Source organism: Malaclemys terrapin, chromosome 1 (genome assembly GCF_027887155.1).
Source record: "Malaclemys terrapin pileata isolate rMalTer1 chromosome 1, rMalTer1.hap1, whole genome shotgun sequence".
NCBI classification, from domain to species: Eukaryota; Metazoa; Chordata; order Testudines; family Emydidae; genus Malaclemys; species Malaclemys terrapin.
The window spans coordinates 333,080,199-333,100,203 of NC_071505.1; the positions used below are offsets into that span (position 1 = coordinate 333,080,199).

At 46.8% G+C, this 20,005-nt stretch overlaps 1 protein-coding gene across 1 annotated transcript in view; it reads left to right on the forward strand.

The window, feature by feature from the left end:
* RAB30 (RAB30, member RAS oncogene family) overlaps positions 1 to 20,005 on the forward strand; it is a 66,900-nt gene that overhangs the window by 30,860 nt on the left and 16,035 nt on the right. The gene's annotated exons all lie outside the window — the stretch shown is intronic.

Genomic DNA, 20,005 nt, shown 5'->3' on the forward strand with positions numbered 1-20,005 from the left:
AAAATGAAGTACATCTTGAACTAGTCACTGTTGGTCTCTGTCCACTGTAGTAACCTTGGACCATCCCACCTTGCAGATGAAATATTAAATACTTTGCATCTCCATAGTGTCTGCCCTTTTGGAATCTCAGAGAATTCTACAAACATCCTTATCATTCCCCTGTGAGAGACCAAGCTGTAAAACCATTGTTATCCCCCCTTTCATAGATGGATAACCAAAGTGCTGAGCAGTTAAAGGACTTGCCCAAGGTTATGCAGTGAGTCAGTGGCAGGACTTGTGTCCTTATTTCCAGTTCTTGTTGTACCCACCAGATGTTTCCTCTGTACATTCAAATGCAAGAGCCAGTGATTCTCCGTGTTCCCTGTGTCATGCACTTGCATTGACACCTGTGCTAATAGAACGCTGTGCTGATCCAGAGAGAGAATTTCCCAGCGGGCTTGTTTTGGGAAGGAGTCATTGCTGCACTTCAGGCTATGTTATAAAATACGTGTGAGTGCTGCTAATTAAGGGGTCCAGTTCTGCTCTCATTGAAGCCAATCACATAATCAGACTGAACATTTCAAAATAAAATGGCTTTTTTTATTGTACAGTGCACCTAGGGTTCTTACAGCTGTAGCATCTTGGCTTTTGCAGTTTTGACTTTGATTTTTGTTACTGGAAGAGAACTAACACAAATGCATGTAATCCTCTAATAGGGCAACCTAGGAATGCTATTAAAGGAAATGTCTATTTCTCTTTGGAGAACTAAAGATGCAGGAAATCGGGCTGCATTTGGTGTCAATGAATAAGAGGTATTGTGGTTACTCTTTGGGAGGTGCAGCTGTCCAGACACTCTTGTTATGAGCGAGATCAAATAAGGAGATAAGATGTTTGGAAGAATCAGTTACAATGTCCAGAAAGGTGTTGAAGGCAGGGATGCCTACTTTTACCTTGCCTGTTCGCTCACCTCCTTGCTGTTATTGCTGAAACTAGCCAGTAATGTTTGTCAGGCAGGCTCCCACCTACAGCCTGTGAAAAGTAACCTCTTCGGTTTGGCAGGCCTGAGGGCAAACTGCTGAGCAGTCAGCCAGGACCTGTTGTTTTTTTTCTGCCACGGCTCCTGTTGCTCATTTTGAACAAATGGGATTTCAGCTTAATATAGCAGCAGTGATTTTAACCTCTCGGTCCATATAAAAAGGACAGATGGATTGCTGGTCTCCACCTGGCCATCCGTTTGCTGGCGCTGAATTTTTAGTCTGTGACTAAAAGCTCACAGTGGTACCGCATTTTAACTGCTGTCAGAGTTCCAGCTGTGAAATCTCCCCCTGAATTATCAAAAGTCAGTGAAGCTAACTGCAAAGAACATGGCCGTCCTACTGCTCCAAGGCTGGTGTTTGTGTAACTCACTGTTCAGTATATGTCCCGCTCTGTGCCCAATCCACAGATACCTGCTACAGAACATAGTCCTTTAGCTCCAGCTGCAGAGGGTGAGGCTGTTGGTTCTGGAAGTGCCTGGTTTGGTGCCTGTTGTCATGACCAAGATGGTGGTCATGCTATCTGTCTGACTTTAGGAATCTGATGTTATGTCTCTGGAAGACCAATGCCTTCCAGGCCAAATTTCTCAAGGGCATAAACTCCACTGACATAAGCTCCTGCTTTTGCATGGTGAATTTGGCCTTATGCCAAAGTTTGTGATTAGTGCCTGTTACTAGGTTCTGTTGCTGATCTTCGGAAAACTCCGTTGTACTGAGCTGGGTGCATTATCTGATTGACACCTCCCAAAGAGAGTCTGCTATGGTCAGCTAAGATGGTCCTCATCGATGCAGGAACAAACAACTTTCACTTGAAAGAGTGTCTGCAGTGCTTTTTAAATGTGTGAACGCTGCCTCAAATAGCCAGCAAGACCCCAGCAGCTATTGGAGTTGAAAGGAGAATTGTAGTCAGAAAAGGACTTGGAAGAGACCAGATGCAAGAACCTATATGCATCCGAAGAAGTGGGCTGTAGTCCACGAAAGCTTATGCTCTAATAAATTTGTTAGTCTCTAAGGTGCCACAAGTACTCCTGTTCTTCATGCAGAAGGAGATTTGTGTCAGTCTCTGGGCATGCCCGTATCTTTTTCCATCCCCTTTGTGCCATGCCTAGTAGAACTATAGCACAAAGGGGTGTCTCAGTCCAGTGTATCTTGGAGGCAGTGGACTTTGAGTAGCTACTGTGATATAGTTCCCAAACACCAATAGGGGAAAGGAATTGAGAGACTGAGGAGATAACAGTAGTAAACAATGGCAGTTTCTCTGGCTCATTTACCTGTGGCAGCATGATAGCCCGTATTCAGAAACCTACAGCTTTTTAAGGGAAGTTTTACTTCTTGTTGAAGAGCTGCCCACATGAAATTCTGCTGGCTTTCCACACAAGACACATTCCAGTTAGTGTTTTTGGCTGTAGTTTTTGAAACCTTCTCATATTTTTTTCCTTTGGGGAGGAGGGAACAGCTTTTGAGTAGCTTAAAAGCCATTTTTGGCTGGCGTTTGGCAACAGTTTTTCCACAATTTTAAGGTCTGTCCGTCTGACAGACGTTTCTTAACCCTTTGCATGCTATTCCTGTAGAATTGCTGTACAAAGTACAGTCTTGTGACTCTAGTTTTGATTGTGTACGGTACATGAGTTGGTTTCCATGTCTAGACATGCCTTGGAAGTCTACAAAAGTTGTGTTCGACGATTCCAATTAGTTTGAAGTTCAGGAGTCAGAACCCAGACCCTATCAGATGGAGGTAAACAAAAGTGGGTGGTTGTTTTTAAGCATAAACATGTCTTTCTTATTTTTCCACTTTCTATCAAAATATGCTTTATTTTTCAAAAACCATACAAGAAGAAGCACGTACCAAAGAATTCCCAGGACACATTTGCATATGCATTATTTGCTCAGTCACCATTACGTACATTCACTTCAGCTCTACTTCTGATCCCACATGAAAAATTAATCTTCTCCATGTCAACTTGCAAATGATCTCTCTCTCTCTCTCTCTCTAATAGTCTCTCAGTAACATAGAAACTGTTGTAACACCCCCCCCTCAGATATGAGGAAATGGTGTCCCAGATGAACAAGCGCAAGCCTGAATTGTATTTGATAGTGCTCTGATTTTTTTTTTCCTATACATGATATTTTGCTCTTAAAGGAGCTTCTATTTGTGCAACCTAAAGTATTTTACAAATTTCAGCATGGAGCTCCTGTGTGTTGTGGAAACTCTTCACCCTCATCCCTTATTAGTACATCTCCCATCTGACACAGCAGCTGAGAAGCAGTGTGGAGGGTCCAGGTCTCCTTTATATCCTCTGGTGGGAAAAATCCCTTTGACTTTTCCATGAAGGTGATGAGGGAATTGAACTTTGCCAAAAGAAAACATTGCGGGGAAACTCCATGCAGTTTATCCACGTGGGGGCATGATCTGGGCTTACATTTGGATCCCACAGCCCTTTGCAAATGAAAGATATTCTATTTATATATTATGTAATGCAACTGCATGTCTGGACCTGAGCTCTTTGCAATACATAGGCCTGCAGGGGATAATTGTATGGCTGAAGTATTTAGCCTTAGCTTTGAATTTGTATTAACTGTAATATTATCTGTATACATAACTACTGCTGTTTGAACTTTGTTTGGGTTAATTTCCTTTATTTATGGCAGATTTAAAACAAAAAGATGTAATGGAAAATCTCCCTATAGCAATAGAAATTATGTAAAATCATTTTCTTAGGGAATCTTTTGAGTCCCCCTGTGGCCTATTAGTTAAAGAGCTAGCTGGTAGAAGTAGCCTCTCGATCTAGTGCATAGATTGACACAACAGGCCTTTTGAATTCTAGAGGCGCTGAGGTGGATCAGGTGGACAGCACTGTGCACTGAATGTCTGGGTTTGTAGCTTTACCATGGATACACTGTGACCTTAGGCAAGTCATTTTAACTCTGTACCTGTTTCATGTCTGTAAAATAGAAACAGGACTTTTCACCTGTGGTGGGTATTCTGAAAAATCTCACTAGAATTCCCACATTTGTGACAACCTCCCCAGGGGCATCATATCAGTAGTGGGGACTGAACCCTGGATCCAAAAGCATGAGCCTATTCTCCCTGAGCTAAAACCCAGCTCTGATAACTCAAAGGCCTTACAGACTCATGACCTTTTATATGGTTTAGCCACTAGAGGGGGACAGAGTTACACTGTGTAGGTTTGGGTCACATAAATGAGTTATTGCTGGTTCAAGACTTCTGAAAGTGCTGGCTCCTGACCACTTCTGTAACCATTGTATTCTGCCACACTGAACAATAGTAATTTATTTGTATTACGAGTAGCTGAAAGCTCATGTTGTGAGACAGGTGTAGCAATGGGGCCAAGTAACCCACCATCTGTGCAGTCTCCCTCATATAACCAATGAAATTGTTGCATGTGAATTAGCTGTGGCCTAAGGGTGGTAATTGGTCGAGTGACCTCTGATATCACAATGGGCTAGGACATTTGGTATGGCATAAATACATGCCGTACTCTAGCTGAAAGCCAGTAATGTTGCACGGGTGTAATTTGTAAAGTCAAAATGGCTGAGAACATAAAAATTGGATGGTAACAGACTGCAAATCCCAGTGATGATTGAACCTGGTGATATTCTAAACAAAAAGAGCTCTGAACCATGCTGGTAACTGTTTTGATTGCTTCACACTGACTCAATAGATATTTTAGGCTTCAGAGTGACACACAGAAGGTGACAGTCCTGGAATCTTGTTATATAGAGGCTAGAACCTAGAGGCTCCTGTCATGCATCAGGGGACCATTGCACAAGGCACTGTGCGTAACAATAATAGTAATAATACCACCTAGCTCTGACATAGTGATTTTCCTCAGTAGATGTCAAAATGCTTTACGCGGGAGGTTAATATCACCCCCCTCTGTAAAATGGGGTTAACTGAGGCATAGAGAGAGGAAGTGACTTACCCATGGTCACTCAGCAGGTCAGCGGCAGAGCTAGGAATGGAAGCTAGGTCTCCCGAGTCCTTCTCCAGTACTCTGTCCCCTACAGACACCACATTGTCTCCCATAAATATAAAGTATAAATAGATGCATTTTATTTTATATATTTGTAAAATATAAAAATAAATCACAATATAAATGTAGGCACATAATGAAAAGACTATCTCTGCCTCAAAGAGTTTACAATCTAACCTTGGTTAATAGAATTTTGGTCTGAATAGACATTGATGTCTGCAGGAAAAATGCTGACCTGTTGTGGTGAAGCAGTCATAGTGTAGGCTGTGGTGATTCTGTGCTCAAGATTCTTAGATGTTCTTTATTTGGGGGTAGGGTGGGGGAGTAAGGTGAAGTTAGGGGGCATGTTCTACATTCTTCTTTGTAAAATCCCTTTACAATACAAAATGTTGCACTCTATTGAAGTGTTCCATGTTGCAGACTAGAATTCTGGAAAGTTCACCTTTTTCACAAACACACCCGTTTTGGATTTAGAAGAATGCAAATAGCATCTAACGTTTTTTCTTTTTTTGTTTTTCCCCACTCCTACAGTAAAGGACAATATGAAGTCACCTGAGACAGCCCTAAGTGCTAAAAACCTCACATGCCTTGTTTTGCTGAATTTTATTCCCTCTGTACTATCTAATAGTATTTTCTCTTTATATATAACAAGGATAGTTAACAGATGCACCATAGCTGATCTAATATATAATTTAAAAAGTCTAATTTATTCTTCATTTACTTTTTTTTTTTATTTCGCTCTTAGGCTGGTCAAGTTTTACTTTTTCTCTGTCAGTTTCACACTCTGGTTCTATTATATACTATAATCTCCTTGGGAAATGATAGAAGCTCTGTCACTTGAGTTATCAAATTCTAGACTGGACAAAAAGACCCAAGGAACAGTCTTGCAGTAGCAAGAAGGTTAGACACCCTCAACCGAGTTTTGACTCTTAAATGTTGTGAAGAGTCACTATTTGCCTCTTGGGTTCAGAACGCTGCAGGATGATATTGATCTGATCAAGATAACCCAAAGTACTGTCTCCTTAAATTAAAAGGATACTTTTCCATTTGAAATTTAAATAATTAATAAATGAGTTTAAAGTAGTTTTCAGGTACCATCCCTGCCCCTTAAGTCCTCCTGTTAATAATTTTTTGATCCCATTGAAGTCTGTCATCAAGCAGGGAAACCTGACTGACTCTACAGGGAAGACAGTGAAACTTACTATATACAAGTGCTATCAGATGCATACATTTAAAAAAACTGGGGCAGGGAAACAAGAAAATGTTTGTTCTAATCTTTTTAATCATGATGTTAGGTTTTATTTGTTATTATAATGGGGAAAAATATTCAGGTAGAAGTTAGATTCTTTCCTTCCACTCCTGACTATTGCTTTTCTTCTTCTTTTTTTTTTTTTTTTTATGTAGGGTTTTGAAAACATTGGCAGTTCTCCTTAAAAATGTCTAAACATGTTTGGTTTAATATGTTGTAAAGCAAAACAGCTGTGCTCCAGAGCTGAGATTTGAGACACCAATTGCAGCCTGGAACTAGTGTTGTTTGAATTACATCTTCCTAAAAGTAGTGGGGGTTCTAATGGAACTGCCAACACAGCATTTGGCTGCTATAATAGAAGAAAAGTGTGTGTGCGTGTATATATCAAGAGGAGGGTGTGCATTGACATGCAGAGAAATGGGTGCTGATATGGCAAACACTTCAGCACGCACTTAACTTTTCTCACATGTGTAGTCCTGTTGAAACTGGGTTCCATGTAGGAGTAATCAGAGGTTTTTTTTAATATAAATACTTCAACATTCTGTAACTAGTTTGTAATTGTGTTCCAACTACAAGGCCAAATTTTGTCCTCCCAACTAGTGAGGTTTTCTGTAGTCAATACATGTAGTCTACAGCAGAGGTGGGCAAATTGCAGCCCACAGGCCACATCTGACCCGCGGGACCGTCCTGCCCAGCCCTTGAGCTCCCGGCTTGGGGGGCTAGCCCCCGGCCCCTCCCCTGCTGTCTCCCCTCCCCCACAGTCTCAGCTCACCATGCCACCAGCGCTCTGGGCGGTGGGGCTGCGACCTGCCGGGCAGCACAGCTGCATGAGCTGCCGGCCTGCTCTAGTGCTCTGAGCGGCATGGTAAGGGGGTGGGGTGGGTTTGGATAAGGGGCAGGCGGTCCCAGGGAGCAGGGGGCGGTTGGATAGGCGTTGGAGTCCCGGGGGGCCTGTCAAGGGGCGGGGTGTGGATAGGGGTCAGGGCAGTCAGGGGACAGGAAGGAGGGGTGGTTGGATAGGGGGTGGGGTCCCGGGGGTTAGGGATGGGGGTCCTGGGAGGGGACAAGAAGCAGGGGTGGGGGGTGGATGGGTCAGGGCTTCTGAGGGGGGCAGTCAGGGGGCGGATAGAGGCTGTTTGGGGAGGCACAGCCTTCCATACCCGGCCCTCCATACAGTTTTGGAACCCCGATGTGGCCCTCAGGCCAAAAAGTTTGCCCACCCTGGTCTACAGTGTACCATTATAACCCTTGCAGTCCATTCTGACCCTATGGTTCTATGATTCTATTATTCTAATATTGGACAGATATAATGTAAATGTGCGTCAATAACCTTTTAGTTTATATTGTCTATCTATTTAGCTGTGCTCTATTGTTCATCTCTTTGTCAGTAGTGGGGGATGTTTAATAAACAAAATTACTTACCCATGACACTTCTGTCAATAGGACATCTTCATACTATTTAACGGACTCCCCTGAAGAGTGATATTTATCTTTTTCCTGCCCTTTGCCTGGCAGTGCCTCCCTCCTCTTGTGGACTGTGCACCAACACCACCCTCTTTCAGATCTCCCTGCATAATTCACTATCTCTGTGCTACAGCCGTGCCATCTACTCTAATCCAGCACCTAATCATCTAAAAGCCAATGTTACGAAAAGGTACTAAATAAATTAAAACAGCTAGTATGATTGGCTGGGCCCATAAGGAACAGCCCCCCTCAAAGCTGTAACAAAGCGGCCTTTGGCAGGATACTGCTGAGAATATCAATTCAGGACAAATTGCTTAGAGCAGGGCAGTCACAGCCTCAGGTCTTTCACTACCAAGGCACACCAAACCAGCCAAACAGAGAGGACTTCGGTTTCACCCCACTGGCTAGCCAGAAGTCATACAAGCAATTCCCTCAGACGCTCCAGTTTCAAAGCACCATCACCAGCACCACTCCTTATGGGGATGAATGGTTATGAAAACCAATACCTCAGTAAAAGAAAAAGGGTTCTCCCGATCCCAAAGGACCAAGCCCCAGATCCAGGTCAATATTCAAGTCAGATCTTACCCACAAATCACGCTGTTGCCAATCCTTTAGAATCTAAAATCTAAAGGTTTATTCATAAAAAGAAAGAAATATAGATAAGAGTTAAAATTGGTTAAATGGAATCAAATACATACAACATTTGCAAAGTTCTTAGTTCAGGCTTGTTTCAGGCTGATGGGATTACTGCTGATTTTGAACCAATCAAGTCTATGGAGTATAAACATCCCAGCTTGGAAGGGTCGTTCAGTCCTTTGTTCAGAGTTTCAGTTTCAAGCACAGGTCTTCCAGAGGTCAGAAGCAGGATTGAAGACAAAATGGAGATGTCTCCCAGGGGCCTTATATAGTTTCTCCCATGTGAAAGATCCCCATTGTTCTTTCTGGGCAAAGTCACAGGAGCAAGATGGAGTTTGGAGTCACATGGGCAAATCACATGTCCATGCATGACTCAGTTTGCAGGTAGAGCAGCCATTCCTCACATGCTATCTTGAACCTTCCCAGGAAGACTCCTCAGATGTGGATTGGAGTCTCCCAAGGTCCATTGTCAGTTAAGTGTTTCTTGATTGGGCACTTAATCAGAAAAATCCTTTCTCAAAATGCTTCATTAATGCTACTTAGAATCAAACACATTGAGATACAAGTACATAGCCAATATTTATAACTTCACATACAAAAATGATACACACATACAGACAGCATAATCATAACCAGCAAATTACAGCCTTTTCATAGACCTCTTACTTGATCTCCTTAGTACAAGATTTGGTGCAACTATAGGACATTGGTTGCAACAATGATCTATATGGTCACAGTTCATATCAATAACGTCACAAAGCTCAGTATTCCCTTCCTTTTGTTTTCCAGTGAATTTGCGCACTCTCTCCTGCAATCCCTTTACCCATCCTGGAGATGGATCTGCTGTCCTTGTTATTATGTTGTTGTCTATGGCACCCTGATCCAGCAGAGTGATCCATACCGGTTAATTCTTAAGCCTAGGTTGAATCCTATGGATTTTAATTATTCTCTATGTGGGCAGATCCCTCTGCAGGATCAGGGCTTAGTTTTTGGGACCTGAATCTCTAGCAGTTGAAATACTACACTTTTTTGATTGAGGTCCATGGGAATTTTGCTATTGAAGTTCTTTAGGACAGAAACCTATTTTATTGGTTTTATTTTAAAGCTCTGAGAACACAGTTCATTGTTACTGAGGACACTTTTTGTCTTGATTCCTGGGGAAAAGCTTATTTCCTGATCTCCAGAGTGTGTAAAAGAGTAGCTTAGGGTAACTCATCTTCTGGCTGATCTGAGAAAGGCCTGGCCTTTTTGAACCTCGGTATTCACTTGAGGTTTCCTTGGGAAGAGTAGTGGGTGGAAATCGCTGCCATTGTACATGCTTACACCAGGTCTTAATTTGGCCTCAAATGTAAACCCTGCCCCAAGCAGAGTTGCTATACCTCAGAGAGGGAGAAGAGCCAGAGGCTCCATGAAGTTTATTAAGGACACTACACTTGCCCATCTATTTTGCGTGGGAGGTGCTCAGGTACTACCAAGATTGAAGGTTGGCGTTAGCCTAAAACTCTAGGATAGGAAGTTCATGTGAAAAGCCCATGGGGCAAATACATGAGTGTGAGGGCATGTCAGGCTTGCAACGTCACTCCTTTTAAAATGAGAACTCAATTGCCTCAAAGCAATTAACATTTCCCCGCTGGCTTTTGAATCATTACCCTGAATTTAGCCTGCTTATTCTGTTACCCTGAGTGACTGTGCATTGTATGTTCAGTCGTCAGGATGTCAAAGATAAGGAGGAATCTTCTGTCCCCATCCAAACAGACACATGGAAGAGCAGTGCAAAGAGCAGATAAATGAAACTATCCAGGCTGTAGGAAGCACAATGGAAAAATACTAGAGCGGCAAACCAGGCTCGGCTTGGGAGAACTAATATGTGAAGTGAGCCAAATGCAGGGAAAATAAAACTCACTTGGAAAGAAACTAAATAAAACTGGAAATTAAATTCCCTGGGGAATAAATCCCAGGGCACTTATATACTGCAGATAAATTCCTTGTCCGTGGCACATGCTGAACAAAATACTAACCCAGAAAAATATCTTAATCATCCACAAACTCGGCTGTGCCTCATGCAGACGATTGGGGGGGAAAAAAGTCAGGCTCAAAAAAAAAAAAAAAAAGTAGGATTCTGCTTACTTTACTCCCCCAAGTAGGTCCCTGTGAGGGTCCTGGCAACAAGACCAAGCACAGAACTTCCCACAGGAGCTGGGTGGGGTGGGCAGTAGGTCTCTGTCAGAAGGGAGCAGTCTGGGGGGCAAGCACACCATGCTATCCCACTAATATGTTTCAGAGACCATAGAGCTGCCTGTGGCCCCATTGTGCTGGGGTGCCCCCTTTAAGATATTTCTTTGGGAAGTGGAGGATCTGGTTTGGAGAAGGTGTTGGAAAGAGATGTATGCACTGGGACTTAAAGTGAGGAGGCCCATAGATTTCCCCTGCCCTCTTTTTCCCCCTCAGGCGTTCCCCTACCCCCAACCAGCAGCCTGACCCCCTTGGTCCATGAGCCCCTACGCACACCCTCTCCAAATTTCAGCGAGTGGCATTGTGACTTGGTGCATGGGGTCGCAGTGCCACTTATGTCTGGCTAGGTCCAAAAGTGGTTGGATCATGGCCCAAGTGGTACCTCCGCTCCCGGCTTCATGGCCCTGGCTATCTGTAGATAACCATACGGTCCATAATATGCTTCTGGGAAGAAATAAAGTCTCACCCTCTGACAGTGATTTGTGGAGCGTTTTTCTTCCCTTTGTGCCTCTTCTGGATTTCACTATGGGTGAGTGTGATGCAACTCCTACTTATTAATTTTAAGTAATAATGCTTAGCAGATCACAACTGAATAATGAGTTGTTTTACTCTGAATCAGTAACTAAAAAATACTAAATGCCATGTCAAAGTTCCTTTGAGATCCACTAGTCCCTGGCCAGTGAGAACAACAATTATGGTGGTTAAAATACACTTGCTCGTTAAGAGAGAAAGAGGAAAGAAAAATTTATTAATATGCAACTGAGTCCTCAGAAAAAGTCCCTTGGCTAAAAGTTGCAGAAGCAAGAAACCTTTATAAGAGTAAGGTAACTTTTTGATTAGTCCAGTGCTGACAGTTTTAGGATCTGTGCACTGTGTTTAGATATAATGCCAAGAGTTCATAATCGAAGGCCCCAGTCCTGCAAGGAGCTCTGTGCAGGTGAAACCCCACAGCATGGGGACCCCACTGAATGCAGTGAGATTTCATGCAGAGGTCTGCATTCAGAGCTCCTTGCAGGTTGTGGGGGTTGGGATTACTTAAGGCCTTTCCTAGGCACAAAAGCTGCTGTACGACTTTAACTAGATCAGTATTCACCCACAAAAGCTTATGCTCCAATACATCTGTTAGTCTATAAGGTGCCACAGGACTCTTTGTTGCTTTTTACAGATCCAGACTAACACGGCTACCCCTCTGATACTAGATCAGTATTGTTAAAATGGGCCAACTTCCCTAGCGTGGCTGCAGCTATACTGCTATAAAGGTGCTTAGACTGGTATTGCTTACACCTGTAAGGGAACGGGATTAAGCTATACCAGTATTTTACCTCAGTATAACTGTGTTCACGCTAGGGGTTGTATGAGTATAACTATTCTGGTAAATCATTTCCGTACCAACATATTTATATGGTACAAAACTGTGTATAGACCTGACCTAAGTGAGTTAGGAGTACAAATCCCGTTGACTTGTTTTCTTGTGCTCCTAACTCATTGAGGCACTTCAGAAAATTCCACCTAGGGCCTAAAAGTTAGCCACGTTGAGAACAGAACACACTGGGAAGTCTAGAGGTGCCCTTCTGATTTTTATAAGTGGGAAATGAATGAAGAGAGAAATGGTTTGATAAACTGGGAGAAGGCAGAGATTTTTAACTCCTCATGTCTTGCTCAACCCATGTTATTTTTTCTGTATTTCTTGCTCGTTCCATCCTTGCTTATTCACATCCTTTGTTTAGTTTTAGTTCTGGTATTTAATCTCTTCGTTTTGTTTGTTTATGGGTCTGGCAACTGGCTTGTCTTGTTTCTTTTTTGGGTCATTATCTCAAACGATTAGTCTTGGAGTCTAACAAAGAGGATCAGACATAACTCTAGGGTATGTCTGAGCTGTTTAGCATTCATAAATGTAAATATGAGAAAGCTACAAACAAGTTTATCTTTGTTTCCTGAGAAGATAAGTTTGAATGTTGGATGGCTTCAGGGAACTGGCAATGGGAGTCAGATATGACCGGGTGAAATATATCCCAGGTCTTGAAGGACCATAGGGATCTCTGGTCCAGAACCAGTGCTAAGGAAGTTTTTACTGGTCCGGAAAGAACTTGCGTTGATTTACCAAAGTTTTCTAGCTTTGGCAAGTCATGAAGCGTGAAACATTTTAACAGTGGTGTCACTCATTTAATTTTAAGAGGGATGTCAGTTTTTCTTGGTATTGTTGCTGTTTGTGACGGGGTCTGCTTACCCTGCACTAGCCCAGACAGGGTTAAGCCCATATTCTTGACAGTGGAAGTCCCGCTTCCCAGGCGGGACTGGGCATGCTCCAAATGCTCTAGTGATATAAAGGGAGGGAGCCCAGCTCATTCTGGGCTGGAGGCTGCAGGGGAAGGACATGTCTGGGAAGTTCCTGCCGAGGACCAGCCACAGCCCCTGACTGCTCTGGGAACCAGAGCCTCCCTGGGCCCGCTTGGACCCTTGCGACCGGAGGAGCCACAGGAGGCGACCGGCACAACAGACCACGGAGCATCCGAAGCCTCGTGGGAGATCTCAACGTGGATACTGGTAGAAAGTGACCCAGGGAGGGTGACGGAGTGGTACCTTCCACCCGGGAAACCTCAGTGTGTTTTCCCCCTGCTTAGTCAGTGGCAAATTGCTACGCCACTGTTAGGGCCCTGGGTCTGGGCCCTGTGGAGTCAAGTGGACCCGGAACCCCCTACCGGGGCCGCCACACCCCTTGGTGGGCATCTTCCCCCCCCCCCAATTGAACTCTGACCACTAGGCCATGCTGCCCTGCACCCAAGGGTGGTTCTATTGAACTCCGGCTGCTAGCCCATGCTGCCCCGATCCTAGGCCCATCACCTGTGTTTTGGACTTCAGACCCTGACCCGATCATCTGGAAAGCCTGGGAGTGGACTCGTAGGTGGTGCGCTTTCACTCTCTACCCTTTGTTTGTGTGACGGGAGGGGGGCGTAGACCACCAGACATGGTGGAGAATGTGGGCATTGACCAGGACCTGCTGAAAGGACCAGGGGAAGGAATCCAGGTGATGGGAGCCCTACTGCCGTCCAAGATGGATACTGAGAAGCTTCTAAAGTGGATGCTGGAGAGTCAGCAAGAGCAGGCGGCCCAACAGCGGCAGCAACAGGCTCAGATGATGTAGCAGATGGCCAGCAGCAGCAGCTGCAGATGACCCAGCATCAGGAACAACAGCAGCAACTCCTTCGTGAGTTGGCTGCACAGCAACAAGTACAACAAGAACGCCTGGTCCAGCAGGTGGCAACTCTATTATGTCAAGTATCAGAGGGGTAGCCGTGTTAAACTGGATCTGTAAAAAGCAACAGAGAGTCCTATGGCACCTTATAGACTAACAGATGTATTGGAGCATAAGCTTTCGTGGGTGAATACCCACTTCGTCAGATGTATGCTCCAATACATCTGTTAGTCTTAAAGGTGCCATAGGACTCTCTGTAACTCTATTATGCCCGCCGGGAGCCCCAGCCACCGCACCCACAGGAGCAGAATCCAGAGAGACTTTGGTGGGGCTCGACCACAGGCCATGGCCCAACAGGTACGGGACCTCTGTTGGAGATGGTTGGACCTGGAAGGCTTGGCTGGGCCCCAGGAGGCAGAGATGGTGGTGCTAAATCAGTTCACCCAGATCCTCCTGGCAGGAGGAAGAGCATGGGTGCAACACCACTGCCCGGTGACCCTGTCAGCAGCCGTGAGCCTGATGGAGGACTATCTGGCTTCCGAGGGGGCTGAGGCACCAACCCAGGGATCTGGAAACGTGAGCAGAAGGGACGGGCCAGGCAAGGGAAGCCCACGAAAGCTTATGCTCAAATAAATTTGTTAGTCTCTAAGGTGCCACAAGTATTCCTGTTCTTTTTGGATTTCCACGGGGAGTGAGGCCCGGGAACCCCCGTCCATCGCCTGCCCCACACTCACTAAGCCCCCCAGCCCCAAACCCAGACACCGGGTCGCCTGAACTCTGATTCGAAGTGATCGGCACCCACAAAAGGGACCAAGCCCACCAAAAGAAAGCCCTGAGCTCACGGAAGCCTGAGATCGCTGCTGGGAGTGTGGCCAAGAGGGGCATTTTTGACGGGAATGTCCGTTCATGGACTTCAACTATGGGCAAGTCTGAGTCATCGGCCAAAGAGCTCGGAAAAGAGGCCTGGGAAAGTTCTTGGTCCCCGTACAGGTCGAAGAGATCCCCACAAAGGTCCTTGTAGACTTGGGATATAGCCAGATCCTCATACGGGAGGGGCTGGTCCCCAACCTTAAACTCTCTGGTGAACAGATGCACTTACATTGTGTCCGTGGGGATATCCATCCTTATCCCACAGCCTGGGTGAGGATTGATATTTGCCACCGGGAGGAAGTCCTCCACGTGGGCGTGGTCTCCAGATTGGCCTACCCCATTGTGCTGGGGCAATCTTGCCCGGAATTTAGGGAGATCCTCTGGAAGTATGAACCACCCATCCCGTGAGCAGAAGGGGCTAGGTCTCCAGGGAAGGGGCTACTGGGACACGCAACGGAGGCAGACCCCGGGGAGGGAACATCTGCAGCTAAGAAGGCGCCCATCAACCCCCGCACCGTGATGTACCCATCTGTGGAAGATGCACAGGTAGAGCTCGAATGAGAGAGAGATTTCGTACAGTAGCAGAGAGAGGACCTGACCCTCAGTAGGGCCTGGGAGCAGGCCACCACCCCAGGCTCGGGGGGGAACGGACCTTCGAGTCTTCCACGGGGCCCCGATTTGAGATCTGGCGGGATTGCCTATATCGGGTGGTACAGAAACTGCAAACACCCGAGCCGCTCCATCAGCTGTTGGTCCCCTGGAGGTTGTGACGAAGCCTCCTACAGTTAGCCCATGCAAACCCCTGGGCAGAACACCTGGGGTGGGAAAAGACTCTCCAGAGGGTGGCCCGCCGTTTTTTTTGCCCCAGCATTCACCAAGAGGTCCGAAACTATTGCGCATCTTGCCCGGAATGCCAGCAGACTGGCCCAGGTGTACCCCGGGCACCCCGATGCCCCCTGCCAGTGGTCGTCATACCCTTTGAACGCATCAGGATGGACCTGGTTGGCCCTCCGGAAAGAAGTAAGACAGGGAATCAATTTATTCTAGTGATCGTGGACTATGCGACACGTTAATCCGAAGCTGTCCCCCTTCGACCAGCCACGGCGCCTGTGTTTGCCACCGAACTCATGAAGGTCTTTGCTAGGGTCGGGATACCCCTGAAGATCCTGATTGACCAGGGCACTAACGTATCCTCTAAATTGATAGTAGAGCTGTGCCACCTCTTGAATATATGGACACTCCAGATGTCAGTCTACCACATACAAACAGACGGTCTAGCAGAGCGCTTTAGTGGTACCCTGAAGTCCACGTTGCGGAAATTAGTGGAGGAGATCCCCAGTCATTGGAATGAACTATTGCCAGCCCTGCTGTTCGCTTTAACTCTTGTATGGCAGGCAACCCAGAGAGATCCTTGACCTCCTGAGGGAAGACTGGGAGGCACAAGAGACATGGGTACTCAGGACTACCCAGTATGTGCTACGCCTCCGAGAGTGGCTCCGGGCCCTAGGTGCTTTCACCCAAGAGAACCCGATGTGGGCCCCAAAGACACAAAAATGGCTCTATAACAGAGGAACCAAGCGGGTTGGACCAGTAGATTATGAAGTCTGGCTGCCAGGACAACAGAGGGAGACCTGTACGTACTGCGTGAATCTTTTGAGGGCCAGAGAGGCCTTGTTCATTGCCCCAGGCCCAGAACTTGGACTCCTAATGGGGGAACCCCCGGATCCAAGGCCGGCTACGCTCAAGGAAGGTCTTGCCCCTGCACAGCAGGAGCAAATACAGCAGCTCATAAGGGATTTCCCTGACGTTCTATCAACCCGCCTGGGATGAACTAACCTTATGAGCCATCACATTGCGACAACACCCGGTCAGACAGTGAGGGACGACCACAGACCGCTGCCCTGGAAGATGTGGGCTGCAGTACGACAGGAACTGGATACAATGCTTGAGATGGGGGTGGTCAGGGATTTGAAGAGTGAATGGCGAAGCCCAATCGTTCTGGTCACAAAACCAGATGGGACCCACTCGATTCTGTATCGATTTCCGGAAGGTCAATGCTATCTCCTGGTTTGATGCGTACCCAATGCCCCATATAGAAGAAATCCTAGAACAACTCGGGGGAGTGAAGTATTTGTCAACCCTAGATTTAAACAAAGGGTACTGGCACATCCCCCTAACACCAAACTCTTGGGGGGGGGGGGGAAAACGGCTTTTCTGACACCATTCAGCCTGTTAACTCTTCCACATTCAGGCTACATGGGGCTGCAGCTACTCTTCAGCAGCTGATGAATAAGATCTTGCTGCCTCACGATCAGTGTAGTCTACAGTAGTAACTGGGAGGACAACCTACAACACCTTGGTGGGGTGTTCCAGGCTCTTAGAGAAGCTGGCCAACCTGGTGAAGTGCCATCTCGGGCAGGAAGAGGTAACATACCTCGGGTACGTAGTAGGGGGTGGGAAATTGCACCCCCTAATTAATAAGGTACAAGCCCTTATGGATACACCCATGCCCAAGACGAAAAAACGTACGCCAATTTTTGGGACTGGCCGGGTACTATTGCTGTTTCGTACCAGACTTTGCGACCGTAGCTGCCCCCATTTCGGACTCTCAGTCATGACAGGTGCGATGGTCTGACCAGTGCGATGAGGCCTTCAAGACTCTGAAAGAGTGACTGACACAGGAACCTGTCCTGCGACACCCCGACTTTGCAAAGGAGTTCATACTCCAAACAGACACCTCAGAGGTGGGCTTAGGGGCTGTACTCTCCCAAGAGTTGGAGGGGGAAGAATCTCCAGTACTGTACCTGAGTTGCAAATTATTTCCTCGGGAACAACACTACTCAACAACAGAAAAAAAGGCCCTGGCCGTGAAATGGGCTATTGATGCCTTACACTGTTACCTGCTGGGGAACACCTTTAAATTAATCACAGACCATGCCTCCCTCAGGTGGATACACAGCATGAAGGACACGAACCCCCGGATTATGCGCTGGTACCTCTCACTCCAACCCTACGATTTCTGTGTTTCATCATCCGGGTAAGACCCATGTTAATGCGGATTTTTTTTCTAGACAGGGAGGGGAGGAAGAGGAGACAGACCACCCTCGGAGGCTCTTCTTAAAGAGGAGGGTGTGTCACAGGGTCTGCTTACCCGCACTAGCCCAGACAGGGTTAAGCCCATATTATTGACAGTAGAAGTCCTGCCTCCCAGACGGGACTGGGTATGCTCCAAATGCTCTAGCAGTATAAAGGGAGGGAGCCCAGCTCATTCTGGGCTGGAGGCTGCAGGGGAAGGACTTGTCTAGGAAGCTCCTGCAGAGGACCAGCCACAGCCCCTGACTGCTCTGGGAACCAGAGCCTCCCTGGGCCTGCTTGGACCCTTGCGACCGGAGGAGCCACAGGAGGCGGCCGGCACAACAGACCACGGAGCATCCGAAGCCTCGTGGGAGATCTCAACGCGGATACTGGTAGGAAGTGACCCAGGGAGGGTGACGGAGTAGTACCTCCCACCCGGGAAACCTCAGCGTGTTTCGGTGGGACCCCCCCCCCCACCCGCTGAGTCAGTGGCAAATTGCTCCGCCACTGTTAGGGCCCTGGGTCAGGGCCTGGTGGAGTCTGGTGGGCCTGGGCCCCCCTACCGGGGCTGCCACACCCCTTGATGTCCCCCCCCCCCCCTTGAACTCTGGCCGCTAGGCCATGCTGCCCTGAATTCCAAGGTTGGCTCTATTGAACTCCGGCCGGTAGGATGCACTGCCCTGATCCTAGGGGCCATCACTTGTGTTTTGGACTTTCCAGATGACCGGGTCAGGTTCTAAAGCCTGGGAGTGGATTTGTAGGCGGTGCGCTTCCGCCCTCTACCCCCTGTTTGTGTGATGAGGGGGCAGTGTAGACCGCCACACTGTTGTGTGTTACCAGGTGTGTAACATTTGCATAGTTCCACAAAACTTTAACATAAAAAAAAAAAAAGGCTTAAAGGGACAAGATTCTCTGCTGTTCCAAGTTCTCACTCTGAAGATGGGGCTGGAAGGACATCATGGAGCTTGTTACACTCTTCTTGGCCCTTGTGCGGGGTAGACTCAAGGGACCATCCACCAGACCTGAGCATAGTCACAGCAGATCTATTAGTGAGTTATTGGCAACTGATGCTGTTTGGCCCTGGCAAAATGAGTTGTCTATGAAATGAATCAATCCAGTTCATCTTGACCACTTGTGTATGTCACGCAAATCACCATCCCATTGGTCGCTAACTGTTGACGCCTGTTGGTTTGTAGGCTTGGTGGAAAGGCCAAGGATTAACTAGATGCAGCAGCTGAGCCGGCCTCTCACCTCCTTTGCCATCATGCCTATCAAAAACTCCACAGTGGTTGGGCAGCCCTTGTGCTGTGACCAGTGCCTATCATGCAGACCAGTGCTGTCTCATTGTTAACTTGTTCTGCCCTTGTCTGTTGTATCTGCCTGTTATCTCTTGTCTTCTATTTGGGTTGTAAAGTCTTTGAGGCTGGGACGTCTTTTTTGTTCTGTTTGTTCAACACCTTGCACAGTGGGCCCCTGAGCAGTGGTTGGGGGAATCCCAGGTGCTGCTGCAACACAAATGATAATCTCAGGACTGTTCCCTCCCGGTGGGGTGGAGGCATAGTGGCAGGCTGAGGGGGAGAGGCTTGTGTTGCTCATACTGCATTTGTTTTTTGACTCCGCCCCTCCCCTGGGGCCACCCATCCAGGCCATATCCAAGCTTTGCTATTTCTACCTGCATAATGTTTCTAACAGTCAAGCTCTTCCACCTGTCCAGATTCCCAAGATTCTTGTTCAAACCTTCATCTCATGCCTTGACTGCTGTAATCTCCTCCTCTGCTGGCCTTGATGCCAACCTTATTGTCTACTGAAAAAGTAGGTGCAAGGATCATCTTCCTGTCTCATTACTCTGACCACATCACCCTCCTCTTTGCATCCCTCCGCTGGTTCCTCCTCCTACCCCACCAAATACAGTTTAAGTACGCTTATAAGGCCTTTCCCCATTTAGCCAATGCTGTCTCTGCTCTACTAGCTTATTAGGCTGTCAGCCTTGCCTTCCCCATGCCAATGAGGGCAGGCTTGATTGTCAGCTTCTCTGTTGATTCCCATGCTGTCCCCTGTGCTTGGGGAAACTCCCTGACAAAAATAATAAGCCTTCCACCTTATCCTGTTTTTAAAACCCTCTTTTAAAATCTTTCCTCAGCCATAGTGCCACCGAGTTGCTACCTCCTGGCATTACTTAGGCAGGTGGTGAGCTACGATTTTGGCTTTATGCCAAACTCTGTTCATTTTATTGTTAGCTCATTTTCCTATTTACTAACCCCTTCTCCTCCCCCCCCCC